A 20,027-nucleotide genomic window follows, 5' to 3' on the forward strand; every position below is an offset into this window, starting at 1 on the left:
TGCTACCTGTCCATTAAGGAGCCTGAGGTTAGACCACTGTTGTGCAGCCACCACAGGGCCAATAGAGAACGTATCGAGTCTCCTGTTTGTCACGTCTTGCAGGTAGTGGGCTGTGAAGGTCGTCTGACGCTTCCACACCCCAGCTTGCAAGACCTGTGTCAATGAATAGTTCTTCTTGAAGGCCAGGGACGTAGCTATGCCCCTGACATCATGTGCTCTAGGGCGACGTGACGAGGAGGGTCAGGATTCAAGGCTAGGTGTATTACCTTGCGAATCCAGGCTGAGATGGTATTCCTAGTGACCCTCCTCTTCGTTTTCCCAATGCTCACAAACAAGGCTTGCACTTGGGGACGAACTGCAGCTGTTCTTTTAAGATACAACCTCAGACTCCTTACTGGGCACAGTAAGAGATAGTCTGGGTCATCTGTTACAGAACGAAGACTCGAAACCTGGAAAGAGTCGAACCGAGGGTCCGGCACTCCCGGATTCTGAGTCTTGGCAACAAACTCAGGGACGAACCTGAACGTTACCTCCCCCCATCCCCTTGAATGGGCGATGTCGTATGAGAGACCATGAAGTTCACTGACTCGTTTGGCCGAAGCCAAAGCTAGCAGGAACACCGTCTTCCAAGTAAGGTGCCGATCTGAAGCCTGGCGTAATGGTTCGTAGGGAGGTCTCTTCAGAGACCTGAGAACTCGAACCACGTTCCATGGAGGAGGTCTCACTTCCGACTGAGGGCAGGTAAGTTCATAACTCCGTATGAGTAGAGAAAGTTCCAGCGAGGAAGAAATGTCCACTCCTTTGAGCCTGAAGGCTAGACTTAAGGCTGAGCAATAGCCTTTCACCGCCGAGACTGAAAGGAGCATTTCTTCCCGCAAATACACGAAGAACTCCGCTATTGTTGGAATAGTGGCATTGAGTGGAGAGATACCCCTTCCACGACACCAACCACAGAAAACTCGCCACTTCGCCTGGTAGACCCCTGCGGATGACCTGCGCAGGTGCCCAGACATCCTATTCGCAACTTGTTGTGAAAATCCTCTCTCAGCGAGGAGGTGCTGGATAGTCTCCAGGCGTGAAGTCGAAGCGAAGCCACGGCTTTGTGGAAGATGATGGCGTGTGGTTGTTTGAGTAGCTCGTGACGTGGAGGAAGTTCTCTCGGGGGCTCCGTAAGGAGTTGCAGGTGGTCCGGAAACCACTCTGCGTGATGCCATAGCGGAGCTATCAGGGTCATCGATAGATTGACCAATATTCTGGTCTTGTTGAGCACCCTCCTCATCAGACAGAACGGGGAAAAGGCGTAAATGTCGATATTGTCCCACCATTGTTGGAAGGCATCTTGCCAGAGAGCCTTGGGGTCCGGGACTGGGGAGCAGTACAGTGGGAGCTTGAAGTTCAGTCCACAGTCGGGGAACCACAAAGTCAGGACTTTGTTGGCTACTTGAGGATCCAAAGACCACTCGGTACTCACTATTTGCGTCGCTCTGCTCAGACTGTCGGCAAGCACATTCCTCTTGCCTGGAATGAAGCGAGCTGAAAGTGTGACTGAGTGGACTTCGGACCATCTCAGTATCTCTACTGCAAGATGGGATAGCTGTTCCAAGAAGGTACCTCCCTGCTTGTTGATATAAGCCACTATTGTGGTGTTGTCGCTCATCACCACCACGGAGTGGCCCGTCAGGACCTGATGGAACTTCTGAAGTGCCAGGAATACGGCCTTCATTTCTAGCAGGTTTATGTGGAGGTACCTTTCTGATTCTGACCACATGCCTGAGGTCCTGTGGTTCAGAACGTTGGCCCCTCACCCTATCTTTAATGCGTCCGAAAACAACATCAAATCCGGGGGAAGTACAAGAAGATCCACTCCATTTCGTAGGTTCTCATCTGCTAACCACCACTGAAGGTCCGTCTGTTCCGCAGGACCCATAGGGATCACAGAGTCCGGGGAATCGTGTCCTTGATTCCACTGAGACTTGAGTCGCCACTGGAGAGATCTCATTCTGAGGCGACCATTGGGAACCAGACGGGCCAAGGAAGAGAGGTGGCCGACGAGACGTAACCCCGTTTGGGCTGGAAGTTCTTCTCGTTTGAGGAAAGGCCTTGCGACCTTCCTCAGCCTTGCTATCCTGTCGTCTGATGGGAAGGCTTTGTGGAGATTGGTGTCTATGACCATGCCTAGGTATACCAGTTTCTGAGAGGGCTGCAGAGAGGACTTCTTGAGATTTACCATGATCCCCAGATCCTGGCAAAGTTCGAGAAGCCTGTCTCGGTGGCGAAGAAGGGTTGCCTCCGAGTCTGCTAGGATCAGCCAGTCGTCCAGGTAACGGAGGAGACGGATACCGATCCTGTGAGCCCACGATGATATCAGGGTGAACACTCTGGTGAACACCTGAGGAGCTGTGGAGAGACCGAAGCACAGCACCTTGAACTGGTAAATCTTGTTGTCTAGGCAAAATCTTAAGTACTTCCTGGAAGACAGATGGACTGGGATCTGGAAGTACGCGTCCTTCAGGTCCAGTGTACACATGAAGTCTTGCGGTCTCACTGCAAGTCTGACCGTGTCTGCCGTCTCCATGCTGAACGGAGTCTGTTTGACAAACCCGTTCAGGGTCGAGAGGTCGATGACTGGTCTCCAGCCTCCAGACGCCTTCTTTACAAGAAAGAGTCAACTGTAGAAGCCTGGGGACCCGTCTGCCACCTCTTGGAGAGCGTCCTTCTTCAACATGGTCTCAACTTCTGCCCGGAGGGCTTGCCCTCTTACCGATCCCATGATAAGGGAGCTTAATGACACTGGCCTCGCTGTCAGGGGAGGTAGAGAGGATGTGAACGGGATGCAATAACCCTGAGCGATCACGGAAATCATCCAGGTATCTGCCCTGAGTTGCTGCCACCTTCTCGCGCAACTTTGTAGGCATCTCCCCACTGGTGGACATGCAGGGGGACTGCCAATCCTAGCGTTTACGGCCTCGGCCGCTCCCTCTAGGATTTTTACCTCCCCTGGAGGACTTCCTGCCCTTCCTGTCCTTGACGGGAAAGGGCTTAGACACCTTTGGCTTTGCTGCTGTCGTCTTTTTCGTATTCTTAGCTGGACGTGGCTGTTGAGTTGCTGGAGGTTTGTAGGGCCTCGATGTCAGGGCCCTATGGAGGAGGGAGTCCTGGATGGACTTCCTCCACCTCTCAGCGGCTAGCTCCACATCCTTAGGCTCGAACAGACTCTTACCGAGCATGGAAGAGTGTCTGAGCCTGCTAACGTCGGAACTGGGGACTTTCTGGTGAAATCTCTTGGCAACTGCGTCTCAACGTTTCAGGATCGTATTGGCCCACAAGCTCGAGACTTGGTGGGCCAGAAACTTGATGGTCCGCATGCCAGAGAGTAAGAATGTCTCCAGTGCCTTCCTGGTGCTTTCTTTGGACAGGTCCTCAGACCGCACCAGGATGCCCAGAGACCCTAGCCAGATGTCAAGCCACGAGGTTGCCTGCATGGCACACTTCGCCACCTTCTCCTGGCTTAGGATCTAAGTAGCAGAATACAAAACCTGCCGGTTGGAAAATCTCTCTAGAGGGACTCCCCCAGTGAGTTCTTCCACAGAATGGTGAATGGGATGACTCAAACAAGTCTCCTCTAAGATCTCGAAAAACCTCCTCTGGTGGACTCGAGGAGGAGGGAGGAGCTTGTTACCGGCGCTGGATCTGTTGGAGGAGGCAAGCTCGGAGAGCTGGCCTTCGACCTTGCCTCTAGCACTCTTCATCCCTTGTGACCAGGGCAAGGCTGCACTGGCCCTAGAGGGCTTCTGGGTGCCGTAGACTCGGTCCAAGACCGTGTCCTTACCCTCACGAGGAGGAATCTCAGGGTCCGGAAACCCGTTGAGATTTCTCATGAGGGTCAGAACTTGCCAGAACGCATGTTCTGACTCTTGATGCTCTCCTCCCGTAGGACTGGCAGCAAAGTCTCCAGTCCCCAGTGGCTCTTCCTAGGGGGACACGTGGACATTCTCCGAAGGTCTAGCTGGTTCCTGTCTGATCCTTGCAGAAGAAGCCCCATGCAGTCGCGTGCGGGATCGCGCTGGCGATCGTGGCACAAATCGCGCTGGTGGTCGCGTGAAGAGCCCTGCCCTGGATCGCGCACGGAAGGATCGTGCGAGACAGGAATTTCGCACGTGTGCGCGCGCGAGGGCGCGCATAGGTGATGGCGAGGGCGTGCGTAGCGCAGGAGCTTGAACTTGGGGCGGGGTTGAAGGCTGGATAAGAGCTGGAGCGTGAGCAACCTTCTGCTCGCGCGGGCGCGCAGGAACCTGCTGAAGAGCCCGTGCGGCCGAAACTATTGGGCGCGCGTGTGCGGGAGAAATATTCCTATCGCATGGGCGTGGAGCGCGCATGACAGGAAGTACGGGGCGAGGGCACGATGGCGCAGCCTCGTGAGAGCGCAAAGGTGAGATTGAGTGCTGGCGCGCAGGAGAACGTTGCGCAGGTGGTGCAGGAACTGCCCTCTGAGGAGAATGAGGGCGCGCTGGGCGCGTAGGAGATCGTGGACGGGCATGGCGCGCATCAGGATGCGGGAGTAAGGGCGTGTGCTGCTGTGATGGGCGCACTGGTGTGCGCTGCTGCGATGGGAGCGCAGGGTGCGCAATAGGATTTGGGCGCGCAGCTGTGCGCTGCTGAGTTGGGCGCGCATGGCGCACGACAGGATTTGGGCGCACAGGAGTGCACAGTTTGGAGGAAGAAGGCAGGGATACCTATGAGCGCCCGTGCGCTAACTTAGGTACCTCCTGTACTGCGCGCTGGAATGTAGGAGAGTGCTGGTGCGCTGGTGAGCGCTTGCGCGCTGCGTCAGGAACTGTAGCTGTGAGCTTAATTCCAGAAGTGCGCTGAGGCACTGGAGAGTGCTGACGAATAGGAGAGCGCTTGAGCGCTGTGGCAGGAACATCAGGAAGGCACAGGTGAGCGTGTGTGCGCAGGAGAGCGCTGGCGCGCTATAACAGAAACTGCAGGAGAGCGTGCAGGAGATTGCGGGCGGGCAGGGGGACCCTGGCGCGTAAGAACAGGAGCAGGAGGGCACACACGCGCAAGAGAGTGCAGTGGCACTAAGTCAGGAACCGCAGCAAGACGGCACGCAGGGGGTGCCTGGTGCTTAAGGGACTGAGGCACGGTTTTGCGCTCAAGTTCCTTGTGCCCCGAAGGGACCAGTGCCTGTGCAATGACAGGATCAGCAGCCTTGAAGGGTGATGGCAGAACAGCAGGTCTGGAGGGTGACAGGTCAGGGAGTCCCGAGGGACGACCTTCCACCGAAGGAGATCGTGAACGATCTTCGGAGAGGTCTAAGGTGGTAGCTGGCAGGATCGGTGAACGATGAGTTTCCTCCGCAGAGGACTGCGGGGACGACGAGCCGAAAAGTCGCCTCCTAACTCCCTTGTGAGGAGAAGGAAGTCCTCTACGGCGAAGGGGAGGACGAGGCTTCCGCCTTATACGCCCTCTAGGGGCCGTGGGATCAGCAAGCTGACCTTCATAAGGCATCAGCAGAGGAGTCTCTGTAAGTGAACTCCCCCGGGGGGGAGAGTCCCCGGCAGGAGAGACAGCGGGACTAAGTTCCACCCTCGAAAGATGTTCAGAGGGGGAATCAGAGCCTTCAGCAACCTCAGCAACAAAAGGAGCAGTTTGACCCGACACACCGGAGGCCTCCGTTATAACAACGTCGACGATAGACAGAGGATCTACGTCTGCTATCGCCGGCGATTGTTTAACAGCTGCTCCCAGCTTGATCATATCAAACAGGGCTTCCTTGGAGGGCGAACCCTGAAGCCCCAAGGAAGACCAAAGCTGTAACAAATCACGATTAGGCACAATGAAATCAATATCCTCCTCCGAGGGAGGAGGGGCAGCTGCCTCGCTATGGGAGGCAACTACCTCTCCCGCACCCCGGGATCGGTCAACAGAGCAACGGTCTACGCTCCCCTTCGACGGCCTCTCGTAAGAGACCGATCGAGTGGGAGCTTCGGAGGAGGTTTGGGCTACGGAAGAAGAGGCCTTGGGATTTTCTCTCTTCAAAGAAGCCTTTGGAGGAGAAATATGACAAATTCGTATATAATTTGTATTTTTCCTAACCATAAAAACCTTAGCTATTTAGATAGGGTATAACTTTCAGCGTAGCTGAAATGACGAGCCATTAGATTTTTAACAAGGGTTAACTACCCCCTCGCTAGTTAGCAGCGGGTAGAGGAGGGGTAGCTAGCTACCCCTCCCCCCTCACACACCGGTGAACTGATTCCCTTCGCTTAGAGGTAGGACTTCACGGGGGGACAGGGCTGGCGGCCAAGTATGATTAAATAGCTAAGATTTGTATGGTTAGGAAAAATACAAATTATCCACGAATTTGTCATTTGTTCCATAACCGAAATACAAACCAAGCTATTTAAATAGGGTGACTTCACCCTTAGGTAGGGTGGTAAGTCCCAGCCTTACTGGCTTTGGCTTTGCCCGGGGACTCAGAATCCGAGTGTGTAGCACTCGAGATAAGGAGTCCCTGCACCTCGCAAATCCCTTGCTCTGCAAGGAACGTGCGGCCTACGTAAGCTTGTGTGTGAAGAAGTGAAGTGTGACTTGTCCTAGGAAGTCGACCTGGAATCCTTTAGATGGAATTCTAGGATAGGACGTTCCCAATACCACCTCGTCAGAGTATGGGGGACGCGACAGTATTATCTTAATACTATGAACACGAGGAAGCATGGTTTACCTGCAGTGATTTGAGGTCAGCTGTGCAGAGAACCCAAGATGCTGCTTTCCCCAAGAGAGGGGAGGATGAAGAAAAGAGTAAGGGCCAGGCATACTTTTTCATTCACGCAGACTAAAACCGGGTAACAATGCCCTCAACCTTCTGCTACTTGTCCATTAAGGAGCCTGAGGTTTAGACCAGCTGTTGTGCAGCCACCACAGGGCCGATAGAGAACATATCGAGCCTCCTGTGGGTCACGTCCGGCAGGTAGTGGGCTGTGAAGGTTGTTTGACGCTTCTAGACCCCAGCTTGTAAAACCTGCGTCACTGAGTAGTTTCTCTTGAATGCCAGTGATGTAGCGATGCCTCTAACATTGTGTGCTCTAGGGCGACGTGACAGAGGAGGGTCTGGATTCAGGGAATGGTGGATGACCCTGCGAATCCATGCTGAGATGGTGTTCTCAGTGACCCTCCTCTTCGTCCTTCCTGTGCTCACAAACAATGCTCGCACTCGAGGACGGGCTGCAGCTGTTCTCTTAAGAAAGTAAATAGCAATTTATAAGCTATGGATAGGCCTAAATTCCCTTTTAATGTTTGTTTTGTTATAAACATAATTAAAACAATTGCTTAGTTACAAAGTACAGAAAAAATGGTCTTATCAGTGGAAAAACTCGCATTCAGAATTCAATTTTGTCACTGCTGAAAACCATCGAGAATAGGCTTCTTGTTTCATTCCAATTTCCTTTATAAACAAACCGGAATTAATGAATTGTTAAGAAATCAAAACAGCATCAGCAAAACGAACGGTTGGATAGGCCTCTGTAAAATTTTAAGTTTTAGCACTCAATTTCTCTCCCAACCTAACCTAAACTAATACAATGCACGTCTACTTAATGTTAGGTAAAGGCACAGATTTAATTCTAGTCTGACGAGACTTTGACCTAGTGGTTACACAAACACGGAAAAGATCAGGCTGAGAGGATTCTATATTTACAATAGGGTTATTTTCCAAAGGATGATCTACAATAACTAGACATGGAACAGTAAGTTTTCCAGCGATATCATTTCCTAGTAAAAAGTTAATTCCAGGGACCGGTAAATTTTGTGTTATTCCTACTTTTATTTTCCGGATACAAGTGTGAGGGGAATGGTGGAAATTGAAGAGCGATCACAAATTACTACCTTTTCATTTAGATAGAATTTCTCTAAGTTAGGGATTACTGTATTAAGCATTATACTTTGAGCAGAACCGGTGTCTCTTAGAATGTTGACAGGATATTCTACATTAATATTTAGAGTTACTGTGACAGTTATTTTGAAATCTTAAAAAACATCTATGCAAGGAGGGTGAGCAGCTACGTTAGATGTGGGTTTATTAAATGGGAGCTGAGATTTTACTGAAGTTTTGGAAGCTTTATTAGGGTCATAATATTTAGTCTTTACAGTGGGGACTCCAGCATTCAGTAATGTGATGACCAGATTTCTTACAAAAACTGCATATTATTTTAGTTTGGTATTTATCACTACTACTATTCCCATCCTGAGTCTCTGAAACTACAGATGAGGATGGTTTTACAGGAACTGTCCTTTAATCAGACTTAGGATTACCTTTGTGTACCAAGGAATATACATCAGCACAATTTTCTGCCTCTTTCAATTGGGTTTCACCTCTATCTTCTGTGTGGAGCTTAGCATTCTGAGGGATTATCCTTTTGAACTCTTCATATACTAATAAGTTAACTTGTTGTAAAATAAAAGAAATTTCAGGATTGGCATGGAAATGTGTCGAACTTTAGTAAATAATAAGAGGCGAAATACTAATCAAATTAATTAAGTATTGTGAAGTATATTTCGTTCTTTTTAAATTAAATAAATAATTAATAAATAAATAGATCGAATATTGTAAATAAAAGTATAAATGATTAGTATAAATATTGAGAGATGCCGCGAATTAAAGTACTAGTAGAGTTGTACGGTCGTAAATAATCGATTGTTACCGTTTAGCTCTTCCGAAAAACTAGTTCAATAGTGTGCGGTAAGGGGGAAAAGTTAAAATGGGGAGAGTATTTTTCCCTCAGAGTCGGTAGTACTAAACCCTCCGCCAGACAAACAGTGCGCTTTCTAAATTTTAAGTGATTTAAAGTACAAGAAGGAACCAACTTCTACAATTCCAAGGAGCCACCAATTTGGAAAGTGCAAAGTCGCTAAGTATATTTTCTATTTTTGTTAACATGTAATAGTGAATAGAAACTGTGCGTCTTTGAAACCTTAGCTCAAACAGGTTGGTTTCTGAAGTTTGGTTCTTAAATAGGTTCCTTTGGTTAATTACGTGTATATTTTTTTATATTTCCAAATTGATCCTTTTTTATTTCGGAGATTAAATAGATATTTATCGTAAATGTTTGCGTTAATAATACTAAACATAGATAAGTAATATAATGTGAAGTTTATCGGTAACTTGAAGCTTTCGTTGCTAGCCTAACTTCCGTTTCGATCGCCTCTTGATATTGGAACGTTCAGTCAGTCCCGTGTTAAATTGTATTAGGGATTTGGTCGTTCTTTTATTTAATTTTCTTATCCTGGCCTAAATTAATATGAAAGTTTTAGTTATTGGGTATTCTTATTGTAGGGATTTGAAGTCTGTTGCCTCTGTTGAATAATTCATCCCTTGAAATGGAAAATGAGGAACAAGTAAATTTTGACTTTGGTTTCCTAGCCTACCCTGGAAAAGATTCAATATTTTTTTGGATCATCCTGAATTGTTTCGAGTCGATTAGGGATGAGAAACATGATGAAATAATAAAGGGCTGGGTTGAGTGGACCTCATTGTTGAATTGTAATTTTAATATTTTTATATAATTTCAATCTCCTTCATTTTTTTCGCTTTGCATTATGGCTAGTAGCAGTTAATTATTGGATTATCTAGGGGAAAACCCAAATAAGTTGCCATTGGATGAAGTTAAAGGAAAACTTGAAGTTTTGAGGAGTAAAAGAGCCACTCATAAACGAAAAATCACAATATATTGTAAAAAGTTGCAGGAATTGCATGATACTGGAACATTGCATTCATCTTTGTGTAAAAAGCAGGTCAGTGAAGTGGAATTGGAATTAAGTAAAGTAAGTGACTGCAATGAATTAATTAATTTGCTAATGGAAAAAAACTGAATTAGGAATCAGAGATGAACAGTGTTTTAATAATGAACTAGATGATCAAGCTTGATACAAAATTAATGTTTCAATATAATTAGATGCTTATGAAGATTATTTGGTTCAAAAAAAGAGATGAAAGTGTTAGCATTTCTGTAAAAGATTTCAGTGATTGTATGAGTGATGGTAAACCGCCCACTTTAACTTGTGGCACTTTTAATGGCAAAGAGAAGGATAAATTCGCTTTTCATAATTTCTTGAATCAGTTTAATAATGTAATTGGTTCTAGAAACCACTTATCAGCTTCGGCTAAATTATCGTATCTGGTTGGTTACTTAAAGGGGTATGCACTAAAACAAGTATCAGATTTGTCTTTTACTGATAAGAATTACGCAGTAGCATTAGATTTGCCGACTGATGAATTCCTAGATAAGGATTTCATAATAGATGAAACACTAGAAAATATATTAAAAACTGTCCCTAGTGATGATAATGATCTTGATTTTTCCAATGTTAAATATTTCATAGCAGAGGTTAGATCTTATTTACATGAATTGCAGCATTATAATGTAGATTTCTTGGAAGAGGGTTCTGCTGGTAATATTCTTGTGAGTCATTTGATAATGAGTAAGCTCCCTAAAGTAGTAGTGAAGAAGTTGATAAATAAAATCTCAAAAAATTATCCTACCTTGTCAGAGATATTTTCCAACTATAAAGAAGCTTTGAAAACTTTAAGTAGAACTACATCTGTGAATAAAAAGTTGTACAGAGACAGTAAAAAAACAAATGGCAGTAGTCCATCAGTGGTGCAGGCAAATGAAGTAGAGCAAAATTTTGACACTGGTAGCTGCAAGTAAAAATGTTAAGTCATTGCAAATTATGCTTTTCTGATGAATACTCTTTAGGAAAGTGTGAAACTTATTTAACCTATGAGTCTAAGCTAACCAGAATAATAGAATTATCTCTGTGTACTATGTGTGCAGGTTCTGGTCACAAAGAATCTTTATGTTATGGGAAAAAAGGTATGATGAGGTTTGTTGTAAAAGATGAAAAACCTGTCGTAGGTTTTATTGCACACAAAAACTGGAGTCACCTAATGAAACAATAGAAACAGCCACTATTACAACACGCACTACTTTACATGCACATTAACAAACAAATACATCAAAGTAAGGGCCAGACAACACAGGGACATCCACAAGCAATAATATGCGCGAAGACACACAAATAGCAACATAATAAGCTGGTAAATGCAAGCAGAGAAACACAACGTACATGAAAGCATAAATGTAAAACTACATTGAACATATATTACCATAAGGTTTAAATGTTTGATTTGCAAGAAAAGAGCAAATAACACCTTTGTGCCCTAATCTAGAAAAAACTACCAAGACTAATGTTAGTGTAAATTTGTGCTATGCATCCAGAAATATCTATATCGGTAATATTTTACCAACAATGACCCTAGAGTTGAAGAATGGAAAGGATGCCGTAAAGTAAGGAGTTTGGTGGATTGTGGTAGTCAGAGGTCCTATATAGTGAAACATGTTTCCAAAGATATGTGTTCAGAATAAGAAAGTTTATATGAATTAGAACATGAAGTGCATACATATATAGGTCAATAAACTAAACAATTCAAACAAATGTCAACTGCTATAAAAATAGGAAATAGATTAGCATTTGTGCCTTTATTAATAGACGAAGAGATTAATATTTCCTATGAAGTGCTAGGTATGAACTAGATAATAGAAAGATTGAAATCAGAGAATAAAAGTTTGGCTGATGAAACCTTTTATGAAGAAAGAAATCATGAACTGATAGAAGTAGATATGCTGATTGGTATGGATATAATTCGGTATTTCTCCTTATCCATTCAGAAATGGGGTGGTGGTTTTTGTTTCATATTGAATGGAGGGGTAGCCCAGTAGGAAATGCATTAAACTTTAATTCTTATCAAAGAAAGTCCTTGTTTGAAACTCAGACAAAGGCAAAGCAAGTTAGTAACAAGACCAAAACTATGGTTAACTTAATTATGGATCCTCTTACATCATATTTTAATCCATTGGAACAAATTTTGTCTGACAGTGAAGTAGATAATGGGCTGGAAAATTTGTTTAGTTTTGAATCTATGGGTATTAACACTAATGATAAGGAACTGGTCTCATTTGATAATCAAATAGAAAATTTCCAAGAAGGTATTATTTTAGTTTTAAGGAGGGTTATTATCATGTTAGATTACCTTGGTACCCTGAAAAAATTTCTCAAGTGCCTTCTAATCATTTTATAGCCCTTAAAGTTTTGGATAGAACAGTGGAACATCTTAATAGGAAGGGACTATTAAGTAAATATGAGGAAGTTTTTGATAATCAATTGAAAGATGGAATCATAGAAGAAATAAATGTATCACCTTCTGATTATGATAATTATACTTGGATACCTCATACGCCCGTGATAAGAACAGATGAACAAATAACAACCAAAATAAGACCTCTTTTCAATTTTTTCTTAAAGACTAATAAAAGAGTTGCCTTCACTAAATGAAGCTGCATACTCAGGAATAGATTTAATGGGTTCTATTTTGAAATTATTATTTTATTTTAGACCAAATGAGTATGTTATGCTAAGTGATATCAAACAGGCATTTTTAATGATAAAGCTTTCAGAAGAATATGATAAGAACAGGTATTGTTTTTTTCTGGAAAAGAGGAAGTAAATTAGTATATTATAGATATAACACTATAGTTTTTGGTTATACATCTTCACCTTTCATTCTTAATTATGTTATGAAGCACCATGCTAAGATGTATCCTGAGGATAAGTGTAGAGAAATTTTAGAAAATAATTTTTATGTAGATAATTTAATAATCACGGGTCGTAATATTGATGAATTATAGGAATTCTATAGTCTTTATTCATCAAGAATACAAGAAGGGGGATTTACTTTGAGGTCATGGAATTCTAATTCACTTGAATTAAGGAAAATCATGGAGGCCGAAGGAAGGCTAGTTGAACATAATTGTATAGAAGAGAAAGTTTTAGGTTATAGGTATAATGTAAATAGTGATACTTTAGTCTGGCACCTTGTAGTGTGGAAGCTGCTGCTGACACTAAAAGAAAAGTTTTGTCTCAGATCTCTAAAGTTTTTGATCCACTGAATTTTACCTTGCTAGTAAGTATAAAAGGGAGGGTATTAATGAGAAAAGTAAGGAAATTAGAAGTAAAATGGGATCAAAAAGTACCAAAAGAGAGAACAAATGAGATAAAAAGCATAAGTAGAGATTTTGAAATGCTGTCAGAGTTTTCTTTTCCTAGTCAGGCTTTAAATGAACAAAAAACATGTGGGCTTCATGTATTTTGTGACAGCTCGACTGAAGCTTATGGTTTTGTAATGTATGCATGTTCTGATGACAATCAAAGCTCTTTTTGTTTGCTAAATCAAAATTGGCTCCTTTAAGAAAGGGAAATGAGCATAGTGTGCCCACTTTAGAATTAATGGGGGTAATTTTAGCATTAAAATGTCTACCTACACTTATGGAAACTTATAGGAATATTCAGTTCCAATTTGTAAATATTTGTGTGGACGCTCAAGTTGTATTGAACTGGATAATAACTAAGGAGTCTAAAGTAAAATCTAAATTTATAAGAAATAGGATATTAGAAGTAGATGAACTTAAGAGTGAAATTGTTAAAGAATTTAAAGTACCTGTAAATTATAATTATGTGCATACAGAACAAAACCCTTCTGATTTGTTGACGAGAGGATTGTCTTATGATAAGTTTTTAGAGAATAGGACATTTTGGTTAGAAGGACCAGAATGGTTAAATAATAATTTTGAAAGGTGGCCTAAATATCCTTTAATGAGTTTGTCTCCACAACATAAAGGTAAAGTAAATGTAAATTATGTGGAAATAGTGAAAGTAAACACAGGATTTTTGAATATTAATAAATTTTCTAGCTATGAAAGGCTTGTCAAATTCACTAGTTATTTCTTCAGACCTTTATGCAAAGTAAAGGGTGGAGATCCAAGGGAAAGGGCCAAAAAGTATTGGATTAAGATAGCTCAAAGTGAATGTTTTTCTAAGGAAATAGAATTCCTGAAAAAAAGAAGTAAAATCAGAACAAAATGTTCCTTCTCTAGTCTCTAATTTAAATCTATCTATAGATGAAGATGACATATTAAGGTCTAGAGGAAGGATTGCTAATTGCATATATTTTGACTATAATGTTTGTAATCCTGTGTTGCTTCCAAAAGTGCATAAATTGACATCTTTAATAATTAATTATTGTCATGAAAAGGTGCAACATTTGGGTACTGGTACTACCTTAAATTTTCTTAGGGAACAAGGGTTTTGGATCCCTAAAGGGTTAGTGGCAGTTAAGACTGAAATAAGGAATTGTAAAGTATGTCAAAAGTATAATGCTCTGACTTATAAATATCCAAAAGTAGTTGACATGCCTAAGCATCATATGAATTTAGTAAAGCCCTTTGATCATGTTGGAATAGATTATACTGGATATTTCTGGGTTAAAAATGACATAAGTGGAGGAACAGTCAAAATATTTGTTTTGGTATTCACTTGTTTGAATATAAGAGCAGTGCATTTTAAACTGTTACCAGATATGTCCACAAGAAATTTTATTTTGGCTTTTCAGAGATTTTGTAATATGTACTCCATTCCTCAATATCTTTATAGTGATAATGCTAAAACATTTATTAAAGGAGGTAACATTTTGGAAACTTCTTTAAAATCAAAGGAGTTCCTACATGAAATGAAGAAGTGTCAAATAAAGCATATCAGAATTCCTTTATATTTGGCTTGGGTAGGAGCTGCTTGGGAAAGGTTAATAAGAGTCTTGAAAGGTTGCCTTTATAAGGTTATTGGAAGGGCAAGATTAACTTATTTTGAATTAATGACCACACTATCAAATGTAAAACTAGCTGTAAATTCAAGACCCTTGACTTATAGAGCTAGTACTCCTAACCTTGAATTCATTACTCCAAATTCTTTCTTGAGACTTTATAGTAATTCATCTCTTGTTTTGAGGAAGAATGAAGAGGATGTATGGCGGGGTGAACAGGATTCATCCTCATTGGATAAAGCTCTTAACACCCAAGAGGAAATATTGAACAACTTTAAAACATTGTGGTATGAAAATTACTTGTTAGGTCTCCGGGAACATAGTAGAAACGTGTATCAAAATAAATGGGAGAATAGAATAAAAGTTGGGGATATTGTGCTAATTAAAGCAGTAAATAAAGCAAGACTTTTTGGATGATGGGTAGAGTATTGGAACTTGTAGTGGGTTTTGATAATAAAGTAAGAACAGTCAAATATAAGCAAGGAAATGGAGCAATTGAATATCATTCCATATCCAATCTGTATCCACTGGAATTATCTATAAGTCAGGCAGAAACTCCGACCCAGACGAATGTGAATGGAAACTGTAATAATGAGGTAGTGGCTAGACCACAAGAACAAAACGAGGGTAATAACAGTAGGTCAATTCACCCAAGCCAGTCTAGTAGACCCAAAAGGAAAGCTACAGATAGATTTCTTAAAATGATGAGGGATAATATTGATGCCTTATAAGGCACGGTATATATTTGTAAATATTAGTAATAAATAAGTATCAATACATATTCATAATTAAAAAAATGCTACACTGTTGCAGTGAGGATATAAAAAATAGTATTAATAAATATTCATAATTAAAATGCTACACTGTTGCAGTGAGGATTTAAAATGCTACTCTTACTTCGTTAAAGAAGAGAGAGAGGATAAGAAAGTTATCCACAATTTGTGATAACCATCAATAAATGTTAATGTATTAGTAAGTAATTATAAGGCAAGTACTTTGGGTTCATTGCAATAGTCTATATTGCAATCCTCTAAGGGGAATGTGTTGTAAAATAAAAGAGATTTCAGGGTTGGCATGGAAATGTGCCTAACTTTAGTAAATAATGAGGGGAAATACTAATCAAATCAAGTATTGTGAAGTATATGTGGAGAATTTTTTATGCTCTCAGTGTGAACTTAGTCCGGGAAAGTCTCCTTATGACAGTTACATAAAGTTCAACAGGGGAGGATAATAAGCACTTACTCTCGGGGCACAAACGCCCAGCTAATACTTTACTGTCACAATTCACTAACCATCACTCTTAAATACAAAAGGGGGAAATTTACTGTCCAGAGGCCGGAGAACTCCACACGTGAAATATATAAGTAATTTATGGCCTACTCTAGCTTTGTCAGGTCTATAGTCATCTCATTCTTAGGCCCTGTTCCGACTCCGTCCCAGCTACCCCAATGAGATGCTGGACAGGTATTTTACGTTAATGTAATTAGACAAAATAAAAAATGGGAGCAGTGATGCAAAGTAGTTTAAAAGTTTAAAGATAAGGATCTTTACCTTCGAAGCAAATATATTAATGCAAAGTTCCTCGCTGTTACCATCTATAGACTTACTTAGGTTTACTCTTTAAATATTGGGTATTTTGTCCCGTGATCAACTATTCAATTCACGCGTTAAAATAAATGAGGGAGCAAAAATACGAAAGAGGTTTAATTAACCTAATATTGATTTATTCACAAATTTACATTAAAAGAAAACGGAAATCTTAACAACACAAAAATGGAATAACAAAAGGAATGCAAATTAAAATAAATTCAAAATAGTAAAAATGATGGGTTAGACACGTGGTCATCAATAATAAAAAATCAAAATGGGGTCGGGGACGTGGCCCCCGTGACCCAGAGACTGCTAGTCTCAAACCAGAAATTAATATCCAAGAAAAATATATACACACAATCCCACCGCACACTGTCCGAATAGTGTAAAAGCCAGTTATTCTAAGCAAGTTAAAATTAGTCTAAGCTAAGAAAAAATGGGGGAATAACTATGGACATTGATGTAGTACCTGCACTCCTTTGAGATTAGTCCTATGCCCGTGATGGCTGTTGACCTGGTTGCACTCTTGCCTGGCTCACCCCAAAAATTCTCACTTTGGCTGCAACTCTACGGTCCCCAGGTTTCACTCCTTCACTGTCTCCAGCCGGCAGCCACAGGACTCCTTGGTGAGTCACGTTTTGGAGGGGTGGGGGTGAGCCAGAGGTGCAAGGATTAACTGACCAGGCAGGTCAGTCGGTCAGGGCGGCTTCTGCACGAATGGGCCGACACTAAGGACAGTATTATGGTTTCCACGGCCTGAATTTGTTTTACCCTAGCTCTGGGCCTCAAATTCCCCTAGATTGGCACGGATTCCCCTAAATCAATAAAGGGATAAATCTCAATAATAACTCAGCGCCGGGCATTTGAAAATTACAGTTTCCTATAGTATTCGGGTTGCTTATTTAGAATTTACCGTTATTTTTGGGTGGTCGACTGTAATTAACCACCAGGGGCCAGTACTAAACACGGGGAAATACATTGAACGCCACAATCCTAGTAGATGTTGAATTCTCGGTTACGTTCCTTACAGTCCATGTGGAGTTATTCTTCAGAATTACCAATAAAGGTAGGGTAACCATGGTAAAAATACAATATATTGGAGTATACATTGGAAATTTTATTATTTCTCTTATTAACTATAGTAAGAAAATAATCTCTAACAAAACAAACATAATAATGTAATTTTTCATAAATAAAGTAATTGCACTTCTTATAAACTGGCCTATAATTATGGCACCATAGTTTACTTTCAACTTAGTGACATGTGACTGATATATGTAAAAAAGAATCACAAAATAAAGCACGCTATCTTTGCAGCAGTATCACATATAAGCCGACAGTAAATATCACCTATGCAGTACCATATGATTGCAGCAGCATTATCACATATATGCCTACAGTAAATATCACATACTGTACACAGTACCATTATTTCCAATGACATGCAACATCTGCAATATATTACAAGATTACTCTTTCCATATAAAAGCCAATATGGTATGTCCTTAGTCCCGTGAAACAGTACTACACAGGGGTTATGAAGTAACTAGTTTCCACCAATAATTACTGACTTCAGCAAAATGTAGAATTACTTTCCCTGTCAAGATATGCCCAAAACCATTATTACCTTAACACTATCTTTGAAACAGTACCACACAGTGCTTGTGCATAAAGTATTTTGTATCAATAATCACTGACTTTAGCAAAAATCCAATATCCATGAAACTGTTAAGTAGCAAAACTTTCATTCTTCATAAGGAATAGCATAAAATATATTTATGGTCATGTCATATATATGCATACTGTAAAAATTGTTATTTATTGCTCTGCAAATGATCTGCCTCACATCATCATAATCTACTAGTGAACTTTCATCTAAACATTCCTGTTACTGTCATTACATGTTGCATTACTCTGTAGGTAGTAGGTTGGCCAGGGCACCAGCTGCCCGTTGAAATACTACCACTAGAGAGGTATTGGATCCTTTGACTGGCCAGACAATAATGCATTGGATCCCTCTCTCAGGTTACGGCTTATTTTTTCTTTGCCTACACTTACACTGAATAGTCTGGCCTATTCTTTACATGTTCTCATCTTTCCTCATACACATGACAACAATAAGATACTTAACACTTCTTCACCCAAAGGGTTAATTACTGTACTGCAATTTGTTCAGTGTACTTTCCTCTTGGTAAGGGTAGAAGAGACTCTTTAGCTATGGTAAGCAGCTCTTCTAGGAGAAGGACACTCCAAAATTAAACCATTGTTCTCTAGTCTTGGGTAGTGCCATAGCCTCTGTACCATGGTCTTCCACTGTCTTGGGTTAGAGTTCTCTTGCTTAAGGGTACACTCGTGCACACTATTCTATCTTATTATTTATTTTTCTTCCTCTTGTTTTTTTAAATGGTGTGAAGGGCCATGGATGCCTGGTGGTTTATCAAGAGGTTGTCTTCTCCTTTTTCTGATTCTTTTTCTTCTCAAAAACATCCTTACTGTCCTCCCTTCAGTTGAAGTGGCTATCCTGGAGGGTATTTAGCCTTGCATGGTGTATCGGCTCCTCCATGTTGACCAGTTTTTCCGACTTTTTACTATAGTCTATGGGTTTCATCAATCACTTTATTTATAATTCTGTACATATTGTTTTTGTTATAATTCTTGTTAGTCTAGTTTTTAAGTATGATGTCTCTTTTTTTTATTTCTATCAATTCTTATGCTGTCTGGAGACATTGAGCGAAATCCGGGACCAGTACGTCCTAGATTTCGTCAATGTCGTCTTCTGTATTGCAATATTCGTGGTCTTCATGCAAATATCCAAGACCTTACAGTTGTGTCCAGACCAGTATGATATTCTTTTGTGCTCAGAAACTTTGATTTCTGATATGAGGCACTCATCTGAGCTCCTTATAACTGGTTTTAAGAAGCCAATAATGATGAAACGTGATGCCATCCCTAGGGCCAGGGGAATGGTGGTGTATATTAGGACCGAGTACCCTGCTTCTCATAAGTTCTGCTATTAATGTGGATGTCATGAGATTCAGGTAATAAAAGTTTGTGGCAGGCATAATAACTTTTATTTGTGTTCGATCTACCGGAATTCAGACATGGATGATTCTATCTTCGATTGTCTTCTTACCATTATGGCTAAGATACAAGAAGATGATAGAAAGGCTTCTTTTGTCTTTGTTGGTGATTTTAATGCTCACCATAGGGAGTGGTTAAGTTCTATCTCTCCTACCGATTGCCATGACTTAAGAGCTTTAGACTTTGCCTCTGAATCAGGCTGTGACCAAATCATAAATGAAGCTACTCACAGGTTTGGTAATTGCTTGGACCTCGTATACACTGACTCCCCTGGCGTTATAACTAGTAAGGTTGGTTCTCCAGTCGGGACATCTGATCATGCCTTGATTTCATTAGTAGTGGAGACTGAGCAGCCTGTCCCTATGTATCATACTCTTGTAAAATTTATATGAAATCCCTAGCAGATTGGAACGGGAGTTTGCATGATCTTTTGTGCTCGAATTGGTCACAATTATATAGTAGTGTAGATCCTGTTGTCCCTTTTGAATGAGGATCTAGTCAACATAATTGATAGGCGTATCCCTTCTCGTGTGCTAAGGTACCGAGTGAAGGACAAACCGTGGTTCAATGATGATTGTAGACGTGCTTATTTGGAGAAGCAGGAGGCCTATCACCTTTGGAAGTGTAACAGATCAGATTTGAC

The 20,027-nt window shown here is 41.5% G+C and overlaps 1 protein-coding gene across 6 annotated transcripts in view; it reads left to right on the forward strand.

Moving 5' to 3' along the window:
* The window catches only part of LOC137645688 (regulator of G-protein signaling rgs-2-like), a 167,869-nt gene that overhangs the window by 82,858 nt on the left and 64,984 nt on the right, over nt 1-20,027 (forward strand). For 2 of the 6 annotated variants that reach the window (XM_068378542.1, XM_068378544.1), the window contains exon 1: nt 8,829-8,986. The exons of 3 other annotated variants lie outside the window; for them this stretch is intronic. The gene's annotated coding sequence lies outside the window, so the exon portion shown is untranslated. Of the gene's footprint in view, nt 1-8,828; nt 8,987-20,027 lie in introns of those variants that run through there. One more of the 6 variants, XM_068378543.1, reaches the window with a different exon arrangement.

The sequence above is a fragment of the Palaemon carinicauda genome, chromosome 8 (assembly GCF_036898095.1).
Source record: "Palaemon carinicauda isolate YSFRI2023 chromosome 8, ASM3689809v2, whole genome shotgun sequence".
Classification (NCBI taxonomy): domain Eukaryota; kingdom Metazoa; phylum Arthropoda; class Malacostraca; order Decapoda; family Palaemonidae; genus Palaemon; species Palaemon carinicauda.